The 11254-nt window shown below is 46.8% G+C and overlaps 1 protein-coding gene across 1 annotated transcript in view; it reads right to left on the bottom strand.

The window, feature by feature from the left end:
* Positions 1-11254, bottom strand: part of SLIT2 (slit guidance ligand 2) — a 469229-nt gene that overhangs the window by 378299 nt on the left and 79676 nt on the right. The window lies entirely within an intron of this gene.

The following is an 11254-nucleotide window of genomic DNA, read 5'->3' as shown; positions in this document are numbered from 1 at the left end:
CCTGCTGGGACAATTTCTGGGCACACAATTCAACAGCTGTACTCACTGTAGCATTCAGTTCTAGGAAGTGGGCACATCTGTCTCATCTCATCTCCCATAATGCACCCTACAAATCTGCCAGCAAAAAACAGTTTTAAAGCTCCACTAGAGTAAGCTGCCTCCTGAAATGCACCAATCAGCATATTTTGTGAGTGCCACATCCTTTTAATTTAGCTCATTTTCAGTGTACATTAGTGAGTTCTAGGCTTTCTTCTGAACTACAGATATTATGAGCTCCCCAAGTCCTGCTCCTGCAGGGTAAGACTTGTATTGAAGTTTCTATGAATTTCAATGAGTGGAAATGTGGAAGACAGTGAGTGAAGTCAGCCATCTCAGTCTAAACAGCTGAACTATGGATACTGCCATATCCACAGTGGATAGGATCTGTATCAAAGCAAACAATCTGAAAGGATGGCTAGATATTACTGGGTTGGATAACAGCAGGGGAGGGCAAAATATGGCCTGTGGGCCAAATCCAACCCACCAGATAATTCCATCCAGCTCATGGGGACCCTCCAAAAGCTGAAAGACAACTGTCACCAGCCCTGGCCCTCGGCTGCCCCTCTGAAAACTGATGCCTCCATGCTGTAGCTCCAGCTCTGGTTGCTAAGCAACAAAGCCCCACCCCATCCTGTCCTGACCCACCCTTACCACCCCTAGCCCCAAGGTATGGGGCGCTGGAGATGAGAAGCTTCTGCCTGGCAGAGGCTTTTGCCTGGCTGCCCCATGGCTGTTCCATAGCCCTCCCTCCCTGAAAAAGTGGAAATTCAGGTAAGGGCAGGAACACAGGGACCCGCGCACTATGGGGCTGGGCGGGGCTAGCCATGCATGCTGCCGCCACATGCAGCTGAGGACTCGGGTGGGAGTCGGGGGAGCTGTGGACTATGGAGTCAGGCAGATTCAGCCCTGTATGTTGCCACCACATGTGTATAGCAGGAGTATGGGGATCTGCGTGCTATGGGACCAGTGGGGATGGCTGCATATGCTGCAGCCATACATGGCTGGGGGACATGGGTGGGACAGTGAGCTGTGTGCTACAGGGCCAGTCAGGCCTGGTCTGCCCTGCGCTCTGCCGCCACGTATAGCTGGGGAGTTGGGCAGGAGTGTGGGGAGCTGCATGTTATGGGGCCGGGCCGGGCTGGCCCCACACACTGTCACCACATGTGGCTCCAGGGACTCACACAATCTGGGGATTTATGGGGACGCACCCCTCCAAAACACATACACACACACAGACAAACACCACATCCCCATCATATCCCCCCACAAACACCCACACCCATACGTGCACCCCCCCACTCCACACAATACCCATCTCTCCACAAATGGCACACTATTATAAATAAATAAATAAATAAAGCCATTCATGGGAGATTCCTACTTCATAAAAGGACTGCTTGCTAAGCCTTGAAAAAACAGCGCCAGGAGGATTGCCAAATCCTACAAAGCGACCCATCTGAGTAAATTCAACATTTTGCTGCCAGTGAAATGCAAAATCCCTGCTCCCCACACCTTACCACATGATCCCCTTACCCTCCACATCCCACCACACCCCCTGCCTCCCATACCAGATACAAAAGTAAGACCTTAGTTTGAGCTATTATGCAAATCGCCTCTATATAGACTAAACAAGCACATGTAAATCAGGACAAAAATGTTTCTTGAAATAAAATTAAAATATGTTATAGCAGATGTTTGATTTTTAATATACAATTTGTTTTCCTTCCAATTCCAAGAAGCTCTCCCCCCCACCAAAAGGAGTGCTTCCAGGGCAATGGGAGGAACTTCCAGTGGCAAAAGTCAGGAGTTAGGGGGTGGGACTTCCAGTCCCAAGACAGTGACCAGGGGATGGATACCTCTCAAAGAGTGGGGCTAACCCTGCGGTCCTCAATAGCTCACTGAAACTTGTTAAGCAGCCCTCCAGACAAAATAATTGTCCACCCCGGGTTACAGTCATCTTGTTAAGAGTATTATACTTACTTGAACACATGATAACAGAAAGGTATTATAAAGAACAGAAAAAAGGTAACTGGGCATTTTATCTATCAATTTAAAAAGCCCAATAATCTTTTTTTTTCAGATCCTTGGGAAAGAAAACAACACTTGTAAAAAGTTTCTTCAAGAAATGTTTAAACTTCTAGCCAATTCCTTAAAAAGCAATGCACTGTAAGACACCTTTAAAAGTATGACTGCTTCTAACACTGTGTTATGGATACTGAACTTTGGTGCAACCATAGCTCAGTTCTCTATAGCAAATGGCTCCTTGTAATATTCAAAATGGCTTTCTTCCAAGAATAGCCTTAGGAAAAAAAAGGGCACTCTTAATAAATCTGGCAGCTGAAAACCCTCTGTCAAATACCAAGATTTTATTATTAGCATAAAAACAAACAGTGAACTGTTATTAAAAATAAGTTCTGTATGTTTTCTTTTAAAAGTGTTCTTATTAAATATGGAAGAGAGTCATAAGACTAAGTTATTCCAGTACAGTAAGTCTTGCTTTTAATTATCAGATCATAAGGCTTTCCTTTTTAACCACATTCTCTCTCAAGAGGTGATGTACTAATGATAACATTTTAAGTAATCAGTGAGTAAAGTAAACTTCATACACCACGCAAATATTATATCTCACAAATGAACAGATGTTTAACAGGAAACTGAATGACATTAAATCCATTTCATGTTAAGAATACATCGTCTTTAGGTTAACCATCTAAAACCTCAGACAAATTGCACAATATTTAAGAAAGCCACTCAGAGGAGATTCCTGTTTCTTAAAAGGGCTAGGCTTGCCTAGAGTTGAAAAAACAGTGCCAAATCCCACAAAAGGACTTATCTGAGTAAATTCAACATTTTCCTGTCAGTAAAATGCAAAATCCCTGCTCTGCAGGCTAGGCATGGGAAGGCCCTTGGGACCTGAGTTTTTTGCACAGTAGACAAGCTCAAACCCACCAGAGCCCTGTCACTGCTGACCTGATTAGTATTCTAGCTTCTGTTCAACCCTGTCTGGATTCTTACAGTAGGCATTCCTCTGTCCATCTCTCCTGAGGTCCTAATTCAGGGGTGAGCAAAATATGGCCCACAGGCTGGACCCGGCCCACCAGACCATTCTATCTGGCCCATGGGGCACCTAAAAAATTAGTAAATTAATATTTATTTGCTTCTGGATGCCTGTCAAAGCTGAAAGGAGCCAGGGGCACTAGGACCCAGGGAGAGCCACAAGCAGAACTGAGTAGCCCAGCCCCACCCCACCCCCAGCCATTTCAGTCTCATCTTGCTCCTGCCCTGCTGGCTCCCAAATGCATCACAGGACTCGGGAGCATGTGACCCCACCAGTGTGTGTGTGTGTGTGTGTGTGTGTGTGTGTGTTCATAGGGTGAGTTCCACATTTACACCCCACCATACACATGCACCCACATCCCCCCCCTCGCACTGCCTCATACATGCAAACTCCCACACTCCCTCACACTCCCAGCCACCTTCCACCACACAGCCCCCCCACAAACCCCATACCCACCCAAACCCCACATACCCACAGTCCCCCCCAAACCTATATGCACCCCCCACGCTATACAAGAGTAAGGCTTCATTTAAGCTATTGTGCAATCACCTCTGTGTACACTACAAAACACATGTAAATCAGAACAAAAAATGTTTTTTAAATCAAATGAATGAATGCTGTAGATGTTCACTTTTTAGAATATAATTTGGTATTTTTCTAGTTCTGAGATGACAAAGCCCCTTGCTGAAAGGAGTACTTTCAAGGGCAAAGGGAAGGACTTCGGGTGGCAAAAGGTCAGGGGTAGGAGGCAGGACTTCCAGTCACAAAATGATGACTAGAGGACAGGGCACCTGTCAAGGGGTGGGGCTACCCATGTGGCACTCAACAGCTTGCCAAAACTCGGTAAGCGGCCCTCCGCCCGAAATAATTGCCGACCCCAATCCTAATTGGTAGGCACTCTCAGAACATAGGAAAGTAGGGCTGAAAGGAGGGCTGAAAGGGACTTCACGAGGTAATCTAATCTAGGTCCATGCTCAAAGAAGCACCATCCCTGACTAAACCAATCCAGCCAAGTGTCTGACCAATTTGCTCTTGAAAATTTCCAGGGATGGAGATGCTAACCACTCTAATAGTAAGAAAGATTCTCATCTCCAAACTAAATTTCTCCTGCTACAGCTTGAAGCCACTGCTCTTAGTTCTGTCCTTTACAGCCACAGAAAAAGCCCATCTCCATCCACTCTATAACTGCACTTCAGGTATTTGAAGGCACTATCATATCCCCCTATAAGTCTTCTCTTCTTTAGGCCTACTGAGCCTAGCTCTTTCAGCCTTTTGTCCTAAGCAGGGATACAGTTTTTCTGTCTGCCATGGAAAAAATGCAGATTTGCTCCTTTAAAGGAGAAAATACAGGAAACCATGGGTTTCCCCTTGCAGGCTGGCACAGTTTCACATGGCAGCCAGGCAGCATGGTGGAAAGCAGCTCCTGCAGCTCCCTCCAGGTAAATCTATGGGGGCAGGAGGAGCCTAAAGGTGATGCATCAGGGGAGACCATGCCTCCCCACCCCCAGATTTCTGTGCCCATGGAGGGCCTGCAGCTGGGCCAGACCAGCTTTGGGCAGGAGCCAACTCCGCAGTCCAGCAGGTGGGACCTGCTGTGGGAGGGAGTGCCATGCTACCATGGTTGCCAAGGTGTGTGTGTGTGTGTGTGTGTGTGTGTGTGTGCGCGCGCGCACACACACACACACACACACACACAAGCAGCATGTGGACAATTTGGAAGGATACACATATACACGCATATGTATTAGTTGAACAGAATTTTTATTGACCTACTACAATTTTAAAGCAATTTGGAAGCCTAAATGCCACATAATTGTGGAAAACACACAATTTTTGGGAGGTTAAATCACAGAATTTGGGATTTTATCTGAGAATTTCAGATTTTTCAACAAAGAAAACCAGAATCCTTGACCATAAGTCATGCTTTCCAAGCCCCTAATAATTTTTGTTGCCCTTGACTTGACTCCTTCCAAACTGTTCACATGCTTCTTAAGTGTGGGGTGCAGAACTTGACAGTACCCCAGGAGAGGTTTCACCAGTGCTGAACAGAGCAGAAGATTGAGTCTCTTGATTTGCAAGTAACCCTCTTGTTAATACAACCCAGTATGCTATAGGATTTATTTGTTTATTTACTGCAACAAGAGCACAGTGTTGGTTCACGTTCGGCTTATGGTGCACTGTAACCCCCCAGGTCCTATTCTCAAGTACTTCTATTCTTTGGCAATCTCTCACAGTCAAGGATGACTGTCTTCCATGACCGCCTTATCTGTGGTTCCAAAGATGGATGACGAGACTGACGCAACAAGAGTCCGTTGATCCCACAGATCTGGCACATGTTTCCATGTGGGGTGGGTGGCTCCAGATTCTTGATTCAGTCCATGACATGCTTTTTCTGCCACTCCCGCTTTTCTGTCTCCTGTTCTTGTCAAAAGTTTTCAAACTACTGAAATTCCTGCAGCAGATTCTTTCTCCATTTCAGGTGGTCCTGGGCAAGTCTCCCATGAGTTGATATTGAGGTTGCATTTTTTTTTCCCAAGTTGACTGTGAGGACATCCTTGAAGCACTTTATCTGCCCTTCTCTTGAGCATACACTTTAGCTGAGCTGGGAGATTAAAATTTGCTTGCTTTGGGAGTCTGGCGTCAGACATCTGGATGACAGCTGGCCCAGCAAAGTTGATATCAAATGATCATCACCTCAATGCTTATGGTGTTTGCTTGTGAGAGGATGCTAATGTTGGTGCATCCATCTTCCCACTGGATTCAAATGATTTTCCACAGTCAGCCTTGATGATACTCCTCCACTGACTTGAGGTATCTCCTGTATGTTGTCCGCGTCTCAGCTCTGTACAATAAGGTGGGGATCACAACTGATTGATAAAACATGAGCTTGGTTTCAGATCTGATGTCACAATATTTGAATACCCATTTCCTCAGGTGTCCAAAGGCTGTACACTGAGCTGACTGCTCATGAACAGCTTGATGATGGAGCATCTTAGTCTTCTGAATATTAAGCATCAGCCCCATTTTATTGTATGCCTCAGTAAAGACAATGACAATTATCTAAAGGTCTGCTTCCAAGCAAGCAGAGACTACAATATCATCAGTGTACTGGAGCTCAATGACTGAGGTCAAGGTGGTCTTGGTTTTGGCTCGGAGTTGGCTGAGATTAAACAACTTACCATCCATTTGGTAGTTTAGCTCCACTCCAACTGGAAGCTTGTTCATGGTAAGATGTTGCATCGCAGTAAAGAATATTGAGAAGTGCTAGAGAGATGATGCAACCTTCCTTAACTCCCATCTTAACCTTAAATGGATCTGTGATAGTTCTGTTATTGAGAAACACCATTTGTATACCATCATGAAGCAGGCAAAGAATAGTGAAAAATGTTAGTGGGCATCCATACTTCAGAGGGATCCTACACAACTTTTCTCAGTTGATAAAGGTGACGGCTTTTGTAAGGACACAGAAGGCTATGTAGAGAGCTTTATTTTGTTCCTGGCATTTTTCCTGTAGCTGGTGAGAGCAGTGAAGATCACGTCAGTTGTGCCTCTTGATGCCCTAAACCCACACTGAAATTCTAGCAGGAGCTCTTCAGCAGGTGGAGGGAATCAGTTCAGGAGGGTTCTCACAATGATCTTTCTTGTGGTGGACAGCAAGGCAATCCCCCTAATTTCTGCAATAAGACTTGTATCCTTTATTGAAGATCATCACAATTGTGGCATCCTTGAAGTTATCTTGGATTTCCTCATCATTCCAAATCCTTAAGATGATGGCATGCAGCTGTGAAGTGAGCTCCAATCCCTCTACTTGAAGATTTCAGTGGGGATTCCATCAGATCCAGATGTCTTTCTGCTCTTCATCTGCTTGATGGCTTTCTTTACCTCATGAAAGGTTAGAGGGATTCTGAGACAGTCTTTAACTGGGTGTTGCAGGATGTTAAGAACACTCATCAACAATAGTCTTGCTTGAGAAGGTCTCCAAAATGCTCCTTCCAGTGGGTGTTGATGGCCCCTTCAGGTCTCCCCCTTCCTTAGGTCTCAAGGGAGTTGGTCCCTGAGTGCTTGGATGGCTCTGGTAGCATTGAAAAAAATGTGCTTACTGTGGATGTCAGCAAGATATTGAATCTCCTTTATCTACTCTTCCCACCATCAGTTATTCATGTCATGGGTACCCCTTTGGACCTCTACCTTGGCTTGCTGGAGATTCAATTTCTTTTGCTTGGAGTTGATGTTGTTCTGCTAAGCATAAAAGGCCTTGCGCTTGTGGACAATCAATTCTTGGATCCCCTAGGCCTTCTCATCAAACTTACAGTACTCTGAAGTACTGCAGTCTAATCAGTCATTCCCCAGTCTGTATTTGTGCATGGAATTGTTCCATCCCAAGTGTAGGACATTACACTTGTCCCTTTTGCGAGCCTCACAACAAGGACAGCAACGTTTGTCCTTGTGCAAGCCTTGTAAAAAGCATAATCAGAGATAAGCATATTGGGTTTGTATTTAATTTTACTGGGTAGTTCAGTGGTTACAGCAATTACCTTAGAGGTGGAAAACTTTGTTTTCAAACCTCTGAGTATAACAAATGACAATAGGCTAGACTGATGTGAGGAAACTCTACATTCTTCCCCTTGAAGCTATGTCATTGTGCAGCAAGGAATGCAAGATTCATGGAGGCAAACTGCAAAAAAGGAAACATGACTCTAGTCTGACTGTCAGAACACTCAACTGGGAAGGGACAAACCTGGATTCTGAACCTTGTTCCCTCAGTAGTTTTTCTACCATTTCATAAATAAAACACAGAGGAATGTTATAAACACTGAGACGCACTAAAGCCCTGAAAGATGATACCATCAGGACCAAACCTGCTAGTGAGAGTGGGAAAAAAAATTCTGTTGCAGCTGGAAATGGCTGAGTAAAAAGTTGTTTCGCTAGAATTTGAAGGAACAGACTCTTGACTTAAAATGTTTGTCTCTGGCAAGGACAAGATTTCCATTTTTGTGGATGAGAATAGAATAAAATGTAAGTTGGGAAAACGTGAGCAAATATAGCACTACAACTTTGTGCAGGACTAAGTAACACATTCTACTTCATGTTCTCACTCTGGCCCAATGAATTTTAAAGGTTTTTTGGAAAAACTCAGCACTACCCCTCCCATAAACAAATTGGATAAATGTGGACTGGATAAAACTACTACAAGGTGGATAGATAATTGGCTCAATAGTCACAAGCAAGGCATAATTATTAATGGGTACACATCAGAATGGCACAAGGTTTCAAGTTGAGTCCCACAAGGAACTCTCTGTACTTGGCCTGGTGTTGTTCAATGTGTTTATTAACTGTTTGGATGCTTCTTGAGCAAGTTTGTGGATGACATGAAACTAGGAAGGATTGTGAGCACAAATCAGGATTGGAGGATGTGAGCGCAATTCAGAAGGATCTCAAAAGATTGGAAAGTTGGGCTAAGAGCCAAGAGGATGGAGTTCAATGTAGACAAATGCAAGGTGCTACACCTTGGGAGGGATAATCAAAAACAGAGATACCAAATGTGGGATACCTGGCTGGATGGCAATACTATGGAAAAGGACTTGGGAGTTTTGGTAGACGACAGACCCAATGTGAGTCTGCAGTGTAATGCAGCCACACAAAAGGCAAATGTGGATTTGAGTTGCATCAATAGAAGCATTAGTGCAAGACAGAGAAGGTGATAGTGCCTCTCTACTCAGCACTGGTTAGGCCTCATCTGGAGTACTGTGTGCAGTTCTGGGGTCCACATTTTAAAAAGGAGATGAAGTTAGGGTTAACAGATAGGCAACAAAGATGATCAAAGGCTTAGAAGGTCATATAAGCAGCAGCTGAAGGAACTAGGCACGTTCAGCTTGTGGAAAATGTGTTGAGAGGGGATATGATAGCCATCTTCAAACATCTGAAGGGCTGCCATAAAAGAAGAGGGAAAGCATTATTTTTCTCTTGCCTTAGAGAGGACACAGACCAATGGGTTGAGGCTGCAGCAAAGTAAATTTAAACTGGATATCCAGAAAAAGCTTCTTCACTGTTAGATTAGTGAGGCAGTAGAATAGATTATCTAGTGAAGTTGCAGACTCTCCATCACTGGAGGCATTCACGAAGAAGTTAGACAGCCACTGGTTGGGGATGACCTAGGCATAGCCAAGCAGCAAGTATTCGATTTGGATTTGGCCAATTTGGAGGGACAGTGATTCAATTTGGTGATTCAAATCACTGTCCCAATTCAATTCAGCCAATTCAGATCTGAAGATTCGGCCCCAGTCAGGAGATTCAGCCATAAACTAAACAGGCAGCAGTCCTCAACCTTGCTGGACACAGCTGCCTCCAGCTGGTAAGTCTGTTGTAGTGGGCAGAAGGGGGAGGAAAGGGGTGTTGGGGGGGCAGATCAATGGCTGCAAAGTGAGCAAGGGATTGGGGCTGGGACAAGCTGCCCACCTGGAGCTGGGGGGCACGAGCCTCAGGATAGGAGGCTCCCACTGCCGTGTGCCGCCGGTCCCAGAGGGCATGGGGATGTAACCCCAGATCTGGGCAGGGTAGGCTGGGCTGTGCTCCAGATGGGTGGCAGAAGCCGCTGGGAGTGGGGGCTCTGCCCTGCCACCACTTATCCAGTGGGGGGGTACAGGATGTGGGCATGGCAGTGCTGGGAGTGGTGGCAATGCTGCTGCTTACCCAACCGGGGGGCGGAGGGGCGCAATACAGGTGCAGCTTGCTCTGGGTGGAAGGTGCTGGGAGTGGGAGCTATGCCCTCCTGCTGCTCACCTAGCCAGGGAGGCATGGGACAGTGCCACTGCGCTGCCTCAGACAAGTGGCACTGTAATAGGGAACCCTAACCCTGTTACTAAGAGACAGGGTGGCCCCTTTAAGTGCAGAACGTGCCAGGCACAGCCGGCCAGTCAAGTAGGGGTTAAGTCTCAAGCCCTGCCAGCCAGTCAGGTGACAGGAAGAGGAAGTCCAGGATCCTACAAATGGCAAGTGGAGAAGGCCAGAGGGGCAGCAGGGAGGTGGATTCCCAATGACTATGGTGCTGTAGTTGCAGTCTGTCAGAAGACTACAGCATGCCTGAAGCCATCCTCACAATCATCTAAAGTAAGCAGGCATGTTTCCTCATTTATTTAATGTTAACAGCCGGTGGTTTGGGTGAGGCTATTTTGGGGAAGGAGGAGGCCTAACTGCGGGCCCACTGCAGTGTGGGGACCCCGTCACCAGAGAGGGCATGGCATTTTTGAGTGAATCGACCCCAGCGCCAGAGAGGGCGTGGCATTTTGGGGTGCACCGACCCCAGCGTCAGAGCGGGCATGGCATTTTGGGATGCACTGACCCTGGCACCACAGAGGGGCAAGAGCCTGAGTGAGGTGGGGGGTTTTTTTGAGAGCTAGAGCCTGGGAGTCAAACCCTGATTAGTGGGGGGGGGTTGACTGACAGGCCTAGCTAGAGAGAAAAAAGGGGTAGGCCCACAGCAGCCTAGACCCTGACATAAAGAGGAATTTTCAAAAACCATCTGCGAGGCTTGAGCTGCGGTGTAGGGGAGGAATGGAGCTGCAGATAGCGCCCCCTGGCAACGGGGCAGCAAATTAATTTTCCTGCTTAATTACATCATTTAATTAATTACCAACAAGGCATGGCAAGCAAGAAGGCGGGTGGTTAGCCCAGAAACAGGTGGGCGGGCCACAGTTAAATCATCCCTGAGAAGGCCCCCCTGTTACAGGCACACAACAGCAAAAGCCACTCCAGCCTCCCCACCCCTCCTAGATAAGCTACAGCTTCACCCCACTGCACCTCAGCAAGGCAAGCAGCAGCAGGGCATGAGGGCGGATGCATGCACCGGGATTAGAGATGGGTCAGTGGCAGGGGCTATGGGGAATTTTAGGGTTGTTGCAGTCCCCCCCTCCTCCATAGCCCCTGCTCCACTGCACTCTGTGGGGCAGGTGGAGCTAGGGTGCAATTTGCGCTGCAGCTGGGGCTAGCCACCCAGAGCACAGCCCTGGCTCCACCCACCCTGCAGAGTGCAGCCTAATGACATATGGCTGGGGCTAGCCTCCTGGAGTGCAGCCTGACTCAGCCCACCCCGAACACATCTGGGAGCACATGTCCACTCCCATGCCTTCCCGGACCAGTGGCGTACAGCAGCACACAGTT

Source organism: Alligator sinensis, unplaced genomic scaffold (genome assembly GCF_000455745.1).
Source record: "Alligator sinensis unplaced genomic scaffold, ASM45574v1 scaffold617_1, whole genome shotgun sequence".
Classification (NCBI taxonomy): Eukaryota; Metazoa; Chordata; order Crocodylia; family Alligatoridae; genus Alligator; species Alligator sinensis.
This window is presented reverse-complemented; position numbering and strand designations above follow the sequence as displayed.